We start from the raw sequence: 14615 nt of genomic DNA, 5'->3' as shown, positions 1-14615 counted from the left end.
AATAAATAAATTTTATTTATATCCCGCCCTCCCCAGCCGAAGCCGGGCTCAGGGCGGCTAACAACAATCAAATAATCAAAACAGTAAAATAGTTACACAATCTAAAAATATTTCATTATAAAAATTAATTAAATCAAATTGAAGGCAACCAATTAAGCAAAATTCTGTGCAGGTTGCCAGAGGAGGGAGTCAGGCTGCACCCTGACCAAAGGCCTGGCGGAACAACTCTGTCTTGCAGGCCCTGCGGAAAGATGTCAGGTCCCGCAGGGCCCTAGTCTCTTGTGACAGAGCATTCCACCAGATTGGAGCCGCAGCCGAGAAGGCCCTGGCTCTAGTTGAGGCCAGCCTAACCTCTCTGAGGCCTGGGACCTTGAGGATGTTATTATTTGCAGACCGTAGGTTTCTCTGTGGGGCATACCAGGAGAGGCGGTCCCATAGGTACGAGGGTCCTAGGCCGTATAGGGCTTTAAAGGTTAAAACCAGCACCTTAAACCTGATCCTGTACTCCACCGGGAGCCAGTGCAGCTGGTAGAGTACCGGGTGAATGTGATCTCGCAGCGAAGACCCCATAAGGAGTCTCGCTGCGGCATTCTGCACCCGCTGGAGTTTCTGGGTCAGTCTCAAGGGCAACCCCACGTAGAGCGAGTTACAATAATCCAGTCTGGAGGTGACCGTCGCATGGATCACAGTGGCTAGGTCAGGGCGAGAGAGCTAAGGGGCCAACTGCTTAGCTTGGCGGAGATGAAAAAATGCCGCCTTTGTTATAGCTGTAATCTGCGCCTCCATAGAGAGGGAGGTATCTAAGATTACACCCAAACTCTTAACGGACGGTGCTGGCACTAATTGCACCCCCGCAAGAGATGGGAGTTGCCCCCTCGATCCCATATCGTCCCGCCCCAGCCAGAGGACCTCTGTCTTCGAAGGATTTAACTTCAACCGGCTCCCACGTAACCATCCAGCCACAGCTTCCAGACATCTGGTCAGTGTGTCTGGGGCCGAGTCAGGATGGCCATCCATCAACAGATAGAGTTGGGTGTCATCAGCATACTGATGGCAACCCAGCCCAAAACTCCGGACAAGCTGGGCGAGGGGGCGCATAAAGATGTTAAAAAGCATCGGGGAGAGAATCGCACCCTGAGGCACTCCACACACCAAGGAGTGGCACGATGACAATTCGCCCCCAAGCGCCACCCTCTGTCCCCGACCAGAGAGAAACGAGCGCAGCCATTGAAGGACTGTGCCCTGGATCCCCACGTCGGCAAGGCGGTGGTCCAGGAGTTCGTGATCGACCATGTCAAAGGCTGCTGACAGATCTAGAAGAATCAGCAGCCCCGACCCGCCTCGATCCAGCTGCCTACGGAGATCATCTGTTAGGGCGACCAGAGCCGTCTCGGTCCCATGACCAGCGCGGAAGCCGGACTGGAATGGATCCAAAGCAGATGTTTCATCCAGAAACCTACCAAGCTGTTCAGCAACCACTCTCTCAATCACCTTACCCAGAAATGGAAGATTCGAGACCGGGCGGTAATTGGATAGATCTGAGGGATCTAATGATGTTTTCTTTAAGAGCGGACGCACCACCGCCTCCTTCAGTTCCCCTGGGAATATCCCGGTGCCAAGGGACAAATTGATGATATCCCCCAGGGGGGCCCACACCTCGTCTGGACACGCTCTAATCAGCCATGACGGGCACGGGTCAAGAGGACAGGTGGTGGGCTTTCCAGCTTGGAGGAATCTGTCCACATCGGCTGGAGATATCCGGTCAAAGTGGTCCAATACTGGACCAGAGGACAGTCGAGGGGCCTCCAGTTCCTTTATTGTATCCAAATTGGCAGGGAGGTCATGGCGGAGCAACAGGACCTTCTCCGCAAAAAAGCTCGCAAATGCCTCACAGCTGTGTGTCAGATTGTTATTTAAATTTGGCTGTCCTTCAAGGGACGTTAAAGACCGAATTATACTAAATAATTTCGCCGGGCGAGAGCTAGCGGATGCAATGGAGGCCGAGAAGTAAGATTTCTTAGCGGCCTTCACTGCCATCTCATAGGTTTTCATAAAAACCCTATAAGATCTTCTTGAGGCTCCGTCACGGGCACCCCGCCATACTCGCTCTAGCCGTCTGAGGTCCCGCTTCATTTTCCGAAGCTCCTCGGTAAACCAGGGAGCCCGGTTTCTGCGGGGTCGCAGAGGGCGCTTAGGTGCAATCTCATCGATGGCTGCCAGGAGCTGGGTATTCCAGCCCTCAACAAGCTCAGTCAATGAGTCGCCAGGGGGAGCAAGGTCCCGCAAGGCTTGACGGAATCTATCAGGGTCCATCAGCCTCTGCGGGCGAGCCCAAATCGGCTCGCCACCTAAGCAGGGTGGGGGTGGAAAGTCAATCCTGGCTTTCAGAGCGTAGTGATCAGACCATGGCACCTTCATCAAAGGAGACATGATCACATCTATACCGGCGCCAAAGATCAAATCCAGCGTGTGGCCTGCTTGATGTGTGGGGCCCGAAACAAACTGGGAGAGCCCTAGTGTCGCCATGGAAGACACCAGGTCCAGAGCCTGTGAGGAGGGAGTGGCATCAGCGTGGAAGTTGAAGTCTCCCAATACCAATAGGTTAGGGAACTCCAAGGCCCAGCCGGCCACCGCCTCCAGCGGGCCTGACAGGGTGGCTGCTGGTGCGCTAGGTGGCCGGTACACCAGCCAGACAGCCAAGCTCTCCTCGGAGCCCCACACTAGGCCAACACATTCAATGCCGGGGATCAATGGCGATGGTAGAGCCCTGAAAGAGCAATCTTCCCGGATTAATACTGCCACCCCTCCCCCCCGGCCCACAGTCTGTGACTGGTGGAGGACGGAGAAACCCGGGGGCGTCATCTCTCGTAAGGTAACAGTTACCCCTTCACGCACCCAGGTCTCTGTCACACAAGCCAGGTCAACCCCCTGCGAGGTAAAGAAATCTCGCAGGGTAGCGGTTTTGTTGCCTATAGACCTGGCATTGCACAACACCAGTGAAGGAGGTGAGTAATCCTTGCTCACCCTACCCTCGTCTCTCGGGATGGGGCGCAGATTGGAAGGGGTACGAGCATATCTGTATCTCGATCCCCTTCGCCTATAACATCTGCCCCCACCGCCATACCTCCCTCGCCCCTCCACGGTAGCAATCCCAAGCCTCATACTAACCTCCATTTACAAATTAGAAAACAAAACAACCAAAACAATTATGCCCAAACAAAACCAATCCCCACCCCACTCGATGTCCAACCCCAAAAACCAAACAAGACGGAACAAACAAAAATACATAGATAAAAACCACCATTCACGGTGGTACAACAAAGTAAACAATAAAAACACCTTTAAAACACCTTAAAATATATATAAACATCTTCAACATTTGCTGCAGCAGCACCAGTGTCCTTAAAGCTATTACGGAGGTGAGCCTGGGCCCCGCCCCCTAGGCCGGATGGAATGAGCCTGAGGAGGGAGAGGCCTTCTCCAACACTCACGATGCAGCAGCAGCGATGTCCCAGACCCCAATGAGGCCTCTTAACGCTGTGGCGAAGGTGAGCCTGGGCCCCGCCCCCTAGGCCGGATGGGAATGAGCCTGAGGAGGGAGAGGCCTTCTCCAACACTCCGATGCAGCAGCAGCGATGTCCCAGACCCCAATGAGGCCTCTTAAAGCTGTGGCGAAGGTGAGCCTGGGCCCCGCCCCCTAGGCCGGATGGAGTGAGCCTGAGGAGGGAGAGGCCTTCTCCGACACTCACGATGCAGCAGCAGCAGCGATGTCCCAGACCCCAATGAGGCCTCTTAAAGCTGTGGCGAAGGTGAGCCTGGGCCCCGCCCCCTAGGCCGGATGGAATGAGCCTGAGGAGGGAGAGGCCTTCTCCGACACTCCGATGCAGCAGCAGCGATGTCCCAGACCCCAATGAGGCCTCTTAACGCTGTGGCGAAGGTGAGCCTGGGCCCCGCCCCCTAGGCCGGATGGAATGAGCCTGAGGAGGGAGAGGCCTTCTCCAACACTCACGATGCAGCAGCAGCGATGTCCCAGACCCCAATGAGGCCTCTTAAAGCTGTGGCGAAGGTGAGCCTGGGCCCCGCCCCCTAGGCCGGATGGAATGAGCCTGAGGAGGGAGAGGCCTTCTCCAGCACTCACGATGCAGCAGCGGGATCGTGGGCCACAGTATCTTGCATTGGGCTACTAAGCGGGCTGCTATTTCAGGCTTGGGGACAAGACTCAGTTTACCGCCAAACATTGATGTTATCTGGGTGGCCAGGAGAGGGATGCGATGGGCCGAGCTCATGCCGATGGTTAGGAATAAAGTGGCAACCGAGGGTCCCCCAGACGCGTTAGCAATACAACTCGGGGGAAAATGACCTAGTGTACCGGAAAGCCATCGATCTGCATTGGAGCATAATCGGAGACCTGGAAGAAATACTCTCCCCCTACCCCAGCATTAGCATACTGTGGACATCTTTGCTGGAGAGGCGCACGTGGAGAGATTCTCGCTCTCCTGCGGCGGTGAATAGAGCCCGGAAAATCTTGCAGCATAATGTGGCGCGTAGAGTGGCGGCTCTGGGGGGGTGAGTCATTGACCACCCCTGTTGGCTTTTTGCAGTATAGTGACGCTGCAGAGAGCTTGCTGGGGAGACCATGCATTAAAAAGAAGGGACTCAAAAATAACTTAAAGAAAGTTTTAATAAGAAAAACAAAAACTCCATTTACACTGAATATATTAACAAACAAACATGACCCAACCACCAACCCATCCCCCAGGGTAATGGGAGGGCTAGGTGCTGCTCCTTATATACTACACCCAGATGCTGACACACCTTAATCAAATACAACTCAGCAGCACCTGCTATGTTACACAGCTGTAAAGCTGGGTCTCGTTATCTTGCTCTGGCCCTTGCTCCGGCCCCTTAAAGACATACACATGGAGTGGAACAATGATGAACCTTTACATTTAAAGAAACCATTCAACAACCCCGAGATCCAGTATGCCAAGGTGGCCCTCTACAGAGACGATGGCGTGCATCTTTCCGACGCAGGAAATGATGTTTGGCTGAGTGATATTACTGCAGGGATTAGGGATTGGTTACAGGTTTGAGGGTATTGGCGGCGAGCCTGGGCTCGAGTGGCGGTTAGGCATTGGTCAGGGTACAGACCCATTGTTATGCAGATGAAGGGGGGAAGGAGCACCATCACCTTCCCCAAACAAGGGTAGTCCGGTAAAGGATTCCGGGGGGCGTGGCCTTGTCCTAAGCCTAGGGAGGTGTGGGCCCCGGCACGCCCCCATGCAGTGACATTGGGGGAGGTCCTAGTCGACGTGCCTCAGCAGGACTCCTCCCCCGATGATTAACCCTTCCGGCTTTTAGCCGGTTTCTAGTTAGGGCCAATGCCTAACGCCAATACCTCTCAATTCCTGTAATCAATAAAGTTGTGGCCTAATTTGACCCATTAACCTGAATTCTTGTGTCCTGTGTCTTTATTTCTCTGGTGGGAGGCGGGAAATCGCCACGCAAAGCCACATCCATCCTCAACAAAGGAGGTGGGGTTGCGGGCTTCACGCTCCCCACACACACATGCGTGGCTGGCTCCAGCCCCGCGATAGTTAGGGAATCCCAGTCCACCTTTCACCCCTGGGCCAGCCAATTGCCTGGTGCTGGGGGCGGGGCCTTGGCTATTTAACCCGGCTGCAGCCAAGCCCCCTCCTCTTTCTTTCCTTCCCCACAGGTGATCCGGTTTTTCCCTCCCGTCCCACCCTCTAGGCTAGGCGGCTAGGTTTCCTGAACTACGGTTGGTCGCCATCAAGGGGACTGGTAGGAATTTTCCCAAATGGCAGATTGGCACCAGTCATTTGGTTTTCGCCTACCTCGCAGCAAACCGTCACAACTCTTCGGTATTGGCGGTTAGGCATTGGTCAGGGTACAGACCATTGTTATGCAGATGAAGGGGGGGAAGGAGCGCCATCACCTTCCCCAAATAAGGGTAGTCCGGTAAAGGATTCCGGGGGGCGTGGCCTTGTCCTAAGCCTAGGGAGGTGTGGGCCACGGCACGCCCCCATGCGGTGACATCGGGGAGGTCCTAGGTGACGTGCCTCAGCAGGAGTCCTCCCCCTGATGATTAACCCTTCCGGCTTTTAGCCGGTTTCTAGTTAGGACCAATGCCTAATGCCAATACCTCTCAATTCCTGTAATCAATAAGGTTGTGGCCTAATTTGACCCATTAACCTGAATTCTTGTGTCCTGTGTCTTTATTTCTATGGTGGGAGGTGGGAAATCGTCACGCAAACATGTCACTCTGCGATTTTTGGGTAAATGTACATTCTAACCCCCAAAACACCAATTTGAAATAAGCCCAATCAGATCTTTATCATCTTCTTTTGATGTAGATGGAACCCAAAACACCTTTTTGCTTTGGTTGGGGGTGATTCTGGTGCACACCAAAAAAAACCCATGTGAATTGAAATAAGCCCAATCAAAGCTTATTTGTCGTCTTTTTACGCATATGAAAGCGAAAAGACAGTGTTGTGTTATTTTGGTCTCATTACACACACTGAGAGATTTCTGGGTCAATGTGCATTAACACCAAAGAACACGACTTGAAATAAGCGAAATCCAAGATTCTTTTTTCTATGTAGCTGGAACCTAAAACAACCTGTTTGGCTTTGTTTAGGCTTATTACACTTTTCTTTGCTAGGGTTAGGGTTAGGGTTAGGGTGAATGAACACCGAAAGAACAGTCCAAGCTTATTCGTCCTCCTTCTATTGAGATGGAACCAAAACACCTATGCTTGATTTGGGCTGATAACAAACATGTCACTCTGCGACTTTTGGGTGAATGTGCATTCTAACCCCAAAAACACCAATTTGAAATAAGCCCAATCAGAGCTTCATCATCTTCATTTTATGTAGATGGAACCCAAAACACCTTTTTGCTTTGGCTAGGGGTGATTCTGGTGCACAACCAAAAAACACCATGCGAATTGAAATAAGCCCAATCAAAGCTTATTCGTCTTCTTTCTACGCACAGAGACCACAAGGGCCATCGGGTCCAACCCCCTGCCAAGCAGGAAACACCATCAGAGCACTCCTGACATATGGTTGTCAAGCCTCTGCTTAAAGACCTCCAAAGAAGGAGACTCCACCACACTCCTTGGCAGCAAATTCCACTGTCGAACAGCTCTTACTGTCAGGAAGTTCTTCCTAATGTTTAGGTGGAAACTTCTTTCTTGTAGTTTGGATCCATTGCTCCGTGTCCGCTTCTCTGGAGCAGCAGAAAACAACCTTTCTCCCTCCTCTATGTGACATCCTTTCATATATTTGAACATGGCTATCATATCACCCCTTAACCTCCTCTTCTCCAGGCTAAACATGCCCAGCTCCCTTAGCCGTTCCTCATAAGGCATCGTTTCCAGGCCTTTGACCATTTTGGTTGCCCTCCTCTGGACACGTGACAGTTTGTCAGTGTCCTTCTTGAACTGTGGTGCCCAGAACTGGACACAGTACTCCAGGTGAGGTCTGACCAGAGCAGAATACAGTGGCACTATTACTTCCCTTGATCTAGATGCTATACTCCTATTGATGCAGCCCAGAATTGCATTGGCTTTTTTAGCTGCTGCGTCACACTGTTGGCTCATGTCAAGTTTGTGGTCAACCAAGACTCCTAGATCCTTTTCACATGTACTGCTCTCAAGCCAGGTGTCCCCCATCTTGTATTTGTGCCTCTCATTTTCTTTGCCCAAGTGCAGTACTTTACATTTCTCCCTGTTAAAATTCATCTTGTTTGTTTTTGCCCAGTTCTCTAATCTGTCAAGGTCGTTTTGAAGTGTGAACCTGTCCTCTGGGGTGTTAGCCACCCCTCCCAGTTTGGTGTCATCTGCAAATTTGACCAGGATGCCCTTGAGTCCATCATCCAAGTCGTTGATAAAGATGTTGAATAAGACCGGGCCCAATACAGAACCCTGTGGCACCCCACTAGTCACACTTCTCCAGGATGAAGAGGAACCATTGATGAGCACCCTTTGGGTTCGGTCAGTCAGCCAGTTACAAATCCACTGAGTGGTAGCATAGTCAAGACCGCATTTTACCAGCTTCTTTACAAGAATATCATGGGGCACCTTGTCAAATGCCTTGCTGAAATCAAGGTAGGCTACATCCACTGCGTTCCCTTCATCTACCAGGCTTGTAATTCTGTCAAAAAAACGAGATCAGGTTAGTCTGACATGACTTATTTTTCAGAAATCCATGCTGACTATTGGTGATCACAGCATTCCTTTCTAGGTGCTCACAGACTGTTTGCTTAATGATCTGCTCCAGAATCTTCCCTGGTATTGATGTCAGACTGACTGGGTGGTAATTATTTGGGTCCTCTCTTTTCCCCTTTTTGAAAATAGGGACAACATTTGCCCTCCTCCAGGACTTCCGGAGGCGGCGCGAAACAGCAATGGCGGTCCTCTTCAGGCTCTGAAGAGGGGCTCCGCGGAAAAGGGTTGTGCGCTGCGGCACAGCGACGACCCATTAAGAAAAACCACGGGCAGAGCGAGCCCGTGGCCGTGGGACTCAGCGGGCACCAGAAGCGACCCCAGAAACGGAGAAGGAACTCCGTAAGGGGCTCCGGAACGTGGAAGGGGGAGCAGTGCTGTGAGTTCATCGCTCTTTCTGTGGAAGCGAAGCCACGCGGCTGCTGCTGATGAGCGCTGACCTTTCTTCTTGAAACATCAGGCTTCAAACTACATACTCGTGAGTAAGGATTAAATTTTCGGGACTAAAAGATCTAAAATTTGGCTGAAAACGGGAGACGCAAAACAGGAAGTCCGTCTTCCGACCGTGCTTTAAAGATCAAAAGCAAAGACTTTGACAAGCGGGAAGCGCTTTAAAAGGGATTACTAAGTTGGGACTATCGTGTATTGACGGAATTGGCTTCTAAGGGGTAAAAAAGAGGCATCTGTTTTTAAGCTTACTGGATTTTAAATGGGACTTACCTCCCTTTTGTGGATTACAAAGGATTAAGAAACCAAGCCTCGGACTGCCAGGAGATAAGAGAACTGTCAAATTGCGGAAACTGTATCTAAAATTGAAATTGTTACATTTGAGCGTTACTGACAAGATACAATCAGGGAAACTGTTTCTTGCACCTCTTTTGTGAGTCTTTGTTTTAACTGGGGAAGAGCTCTGCACGTTAAAAGAGTGATTGAAGGACTTTTTGTAAACTGTTTGGGACTTCAGGAACTTTAATGGCGGATAAAATTCTCTCTTTCTTGTGAGCTACAGTGGTACTCCCCCTAGTGGATTCTGGATTTATAATTGTCTGGGAACAGCATTTTATTTTGACTCTCTGCTGCTTTGTTATTTACACTTTGGAACTGTTTTTCCCATGGGACAGTATATAATTTGACCTTGACACATAGACAGGTGTGGAATGAGTGGCCCGGCGAAAACAAGATCTGCAAAAAACGAAAGCAAAACAAGCCCAACTTGTTCAAACAACTTTGACTTCCCAGTCACGTAGATCATCCGTCCCAGCTATTTTGGGAGTACAAGAGGGGGAAGTTGAGCAGCCAGCATCAGAGGACATGGCTACAGGAGGATCTGAAACCTTTTTAAAACAAATCTTGGAACAATTGGCAATCTTGAACCAGAAGGTGGATGACCAATCGACAAAAATTGATCAAGCTACAACCTCTATTAGTAAACTAACTGACCAAGTTGCTCAACATACACAAGTAATTGGGAACCTTAAGGAAGCAACTGTAGAAAATCGTAAACTGGCTGAGGAAGCCAACCAAAAAGCAGAACAAGTAAATCAGAAGGTTGAGGCAATAAAAGGGGAGGTAAGGCCGTTACACAAGCAGATCAGTGAACAGCAGGCTTACCTGTCTATGGTGGAGCTGAGAAATCGGGAAAACAATCTGAGATTGAGAGCTATTCCAGAACTTGAACAGGAAGATCTGACTGGCTACCTGACAGTGGAATTTTCAAAGTTCTGGGGTATAGAAGAAGACAAAGACTTTAAAATTACAACTGCGTTCAGACTGGGAAGAGTCGTGAGGAGGGACAGATCCAGAGACTGTTTGATTATCCTGAGATCTAAGCAGGAGAGAGACAAGATATTAGGCCTTCATTTTAAGAAATCACTGGTTATTCAAGGCAAAAGAGCAGAAATTTACAGAGACATACCAAAACAACTTTTGGACCTTAGAGCTACATACTCAGACTTAGCAAGACTACTGAGAGGCAACTCAATTCCTTATAGGTGGGAGTTCCCTCAAGGATTATCCTTTAACTTCAAAGGAAAGAAAGTTAAAATTAAAACAACAGAAGACAATCAGAAGTTCCTGAACGACCACGGAGAGGATCTCCAAAAGGGAGCAGCAGCATCTTGGCCACTGCCACCGCCTGGAATTGTACCGACACCTACACCCTCGGGATCAGAGGAAAAGGAAGAGACGACACTATAAGACCAACAGATTGATCCAGGATGTCTCTGCAGCTACTCAGTTGGAACATTAATGGCGGGAATTCTCCGGAAAAAAGAAGAAGAATCTTTCATATATTGAAAAAAGAACAATTGGACATTATTTGCTTGCAGGAAACTCATGTGACTAGGCTCCACAGGAAAGTATTAATCAACAAAAGACTAGGCCAAGAATTTATTTCATCGGATAGAGTCAAGAAAAGAGGAGTGGTGATCTACGCAAAGGAGAGCCTGTCACCAAAATTTTTATTTAAAGATGAGCAAGGAAGAATTGTAGCTATTGAAATACAGACACAAGGAGAAAAATTTTTGATATTAGGAATTTATGCACCAAATGAGGGGAAATCAGACTTTTACAAGAAGCTGCATGAGATAATGCTGGACTATCTGGACTATACCAACATCATTATGATGGGAGACATGAATGGTGTGGTCTCTACAAACACGGATAAGTCACAAAACCAAAACTTAACAAAAGATGGTAGACTACCTAAGACTTTTTTTGAACTAACTGACAATATGGATTTGATTGATATATGGAGGACAAAGAACCCCTTAGGTAAAGAAGGAACCTTCTTTTCTGAGGCCCATTTGTCATGGACAAGAATCGACCAAATATGGACAACTAGAGGGCTGGCACCTAAGACTAGAAAAGTGGAAATCTGCCCTAAAACCTGCTCCGACCATAACGCCTTGAAAGTGGAATTGAGACTTACTCCAATCGGTTCCTTCAGATGGAAAATGAATGACACCCTACTAAGAGATCAGGAGATTGTGAAGAAGGCCCAAAAAACTTTAAAAGACTATTTTGAAATAAATTTGAACACCCCGGTGGAAAAGAGAACAATCTGGGACGCGAGTAAAGCAGTTATGAGAGGGTTTCTGATACAACAGAATACGATTAAGAAAAGACTCTGGAATGAAAAAAAAGATAAGATCTTAGAGAAGATAAGAGAAGGGGAGAAAAAACTGAGATCAAAACCAAAGTCGAAGGAGGTTCTCAGAGAAATCAAGTTCCATCAAGCACAATATGCAAAACTGATAAATCAAGAAGTTGAATGGAAAATTAAACAAATGAAACAAAGATCATTTGAATCAGCGAACAAATGTGGAAAACTGCTAGCATGGCAGTTGAAAAAGAGACAAAAATTGAACACGGTCACCAATCTAGAGATCGATGGGAGAAACATCCAGAAACCAGATGAAATTAGAAAGTGCTTCCAGAGATATTTTTTAAAACTTTATACGCAAGGGTCGCAGGAAGAGACTGAGATAGACCAATTTCTAAAAATTAATGGATTACCAAAATTAGCCCAGGAAAAGAGATCAATCCTGAATTATAAGATAACACAACAAGAAATTGAGGGTGCCATTCAGAATATGCAACTAGGCAAATCTCCAGGACCAGATGGACTTACCTCCAAATATTATAAGACATTGAAAGATTTCTTGATACATCCACTATTGGAGGTTTGCAATCAGATCATGGAGGGGAGGAAGGCGCCGGAATCGTGGAAAGAAGCTTTCATCACATTGATACCCAAACTGGAAACTGAAAAGACTCAACTCAAGAACTACCGTCCCATCTCACTCCTAAATGTGGATTACAAAATTTTTGCAGACATTTTGGCAAGTAGGCTTAAAAAAGTGTTAAATGAAGTAATTCATAAAGACCAAGCAGGCTTTCTCCCAGGTAGACATCTGTTTGATAATACCAGGAATATAATTGACATTTTAGAACTCTTGCAAACTAATATCAATACGAAAGCAGTGTTGATTTTTATAGATGCGGAGAAGGCCTTTGATAATATTTCTTGGAAGTTTATGAAGAGAAACTTGGAAGGGATGGGAGTGGGACGGGGGTTTGAAAATGGAATAGAGGCTATATACTCAGAGCAAAAAGCTAAACTGATAGTGAACAATGTGGTGACAGAACAGTTCAAAATTGAAAAGGGAACACGACAGGGGTGCCCCCTATCCCCTCTTTTATTTATCTCAGTCCTGGAGGTGCTTTTGAACATGATTAGGGAGGACCGGTTGGTGCAAGGAATACAGGTCGGAGTGAAACAATATAAACTGAAAGCTTTTGCAGATGATTTGGTTTTAACATTACAGGAGCCAGAATCTAGTACAAAAAGAGTTTTAGAACTGATTCATGAGTTTGGTTGGGTGGCAGGATTTAAGCTGAACAAGCAAAAAACCAAGGTTTTGGGGAAAAATTTGACACCTTTAGAAACAGATAGGCTTCAGAAGGAGACAGAGTTAAATGTGGTTAAAAAAGTGAAATACCTAGGGGTCAATTTGTCTTCCAAAAATTTGAATTTATTCAAAGATAACTATGAAAAATGTTGGTCAGAAGTTAAAAAGGATTTAGAAATTTGGTCAAGATTAAAACTTTCCTTGTTGGGTAGAATTGCAGCTATAAAAATGAATGTATTGCCAAAGATGTTGTTTTTGTTTCAAACCCTACAGATTGTGGACAGAGTGGAATGTTTTGGAAAATGGCAGAAGGATATTTCTAAGTTTGTCTGGCAGGGCAAAAAGCCCAGGATTAAGTTTAAAATTTTAACAGATGCAAAAGAAAGAGGGGGATTTGCCCTGCCGGACTTAAGGATATATTATGAAGCTGCAGCCTTCTGTTGGATGAAGGATTGGTTACTTTTAGAGAACACTGATGTCCTAGATCTGGAAGGGTTTAATAATTCTTTAGGATGGCATGCATATCTGTGGTACGACAAGGTAAAGACTCATAAAATGTTTAAAAACCATATTGTCAGAAAAGCAATATTTATTGTCTGGACAAAATATAAAGACTTATTAGAAAACAAGACCCCGAGATGGTTATCACCAATGGAGGCTAAGGCCCGGAAAAACCCCAATATGGAAGCCGGTTGGCCGAAATATTGGGAAATAATAGAAAAAATTGGAGACAATTGGAGGTTGCAGAGCTTGGACAAATTAAAGAATAAGGTGCGAGATTGGTTACATTATGCTCAAATTCAAGAGGTTTTTAAAATGGACAAAAAAATTGGATTCCAGGTGGAAAAATTGAAGTTAGAGACAGAATTGCTTGAACCAAAGACTAAGGTACTTTCGAGAATGTATAACTTGCTGCTTAAATGGAACACCCAAGATGAGACAGTCAAATCAGCCATGATAAAATGGGCTCAGGATATTGGGTATAACATTATGTTTGAGGACTGGGAAAGGTTATGGACCACCGGAATGAAATTCACGGCATGTAATGCCCTGAAGGAAAATATTATGAAAATGATATATAGGTGGTACATGACCCCAGTCAAGCTTGCAAAGATATATCACCTGTCTGATAATAAATGTTGGAAATGTAAGGAGGCTGAAGGGACATTCTTTCACCTCTGGTGGACCTGTCCAAAAGTGAAGGCCTTCTGGGAAACGATATACAATGAGTTAAAAAAGGTATTTAAGTATACCTTTCCCAAGAAACCAGAGGCCTTCCTTCTGGGCATTGTCGGCCAGAAAGTGTTAAAGAAGGATAGAATTTTTTTTATGTATGCAACTACAGCAGCAAGAATTCTCATCGCAAAATACTGGAAGACACAAGATTTGCCCACACTGGAAGAGTGGCAGACGCAATTGATGGACTATATTGAACTGGCTGAAATGACTGGCAGAATCCGAGACTTGGGAGAAGAAACAATGGAGGAGGATTGGAAAAAATTTAAGGACTATTTACAAAAACATTATAAGTTATATGAATCTTAAGAATTTGCATGATTTGGAAAATCTAGCTTCATCAACCAGGATTTAGAAATATAGGGATCTAAGTTATAAGTATGAAAGGGTTAAAGTTTAAATCAATATTATATTTAATTTAAGGTATAAGTGAATTGATAATAAGTATCTAAAATTCAAAATATAATATTTGAAAAGTACAAAAGAATGCATGAAACAAGGTGTCAGGGAACTGCCATCGGAGGAACAGGTGGGGAAAGGGCTCACGGAGGCTGGGAGGGACTCAGCAGCGGAAGCAGGGACCAGCAGGGGGAGAGGTGGGTCTCTGGTGGAAAGTCTCACGGAGGCTGAGAGAGACTCAGCAGCTAAAGCAGGAACCAGCAGGGAAAGAGGTGGATCTCTGAGGGAAAGCGAGCAAGAGGGAGGGCTCAGGGACACGT

This window comes from Podarcis bocagei, assembly GCF_964188305.1.
Source record: "Podarcis bocagei genome assembly, chromosome: W".
Lineage (NCBI taxonomy): Eukaryota > Metazoa > Chordata > Lepidosauria > Squamata > Lacertidae > Podarcis > Podarcis bocagei.
The sequence above is the reverse complement of the archived record's forward strand: the minus strand, read 5'-3'. Positions refer to the sequence as shown.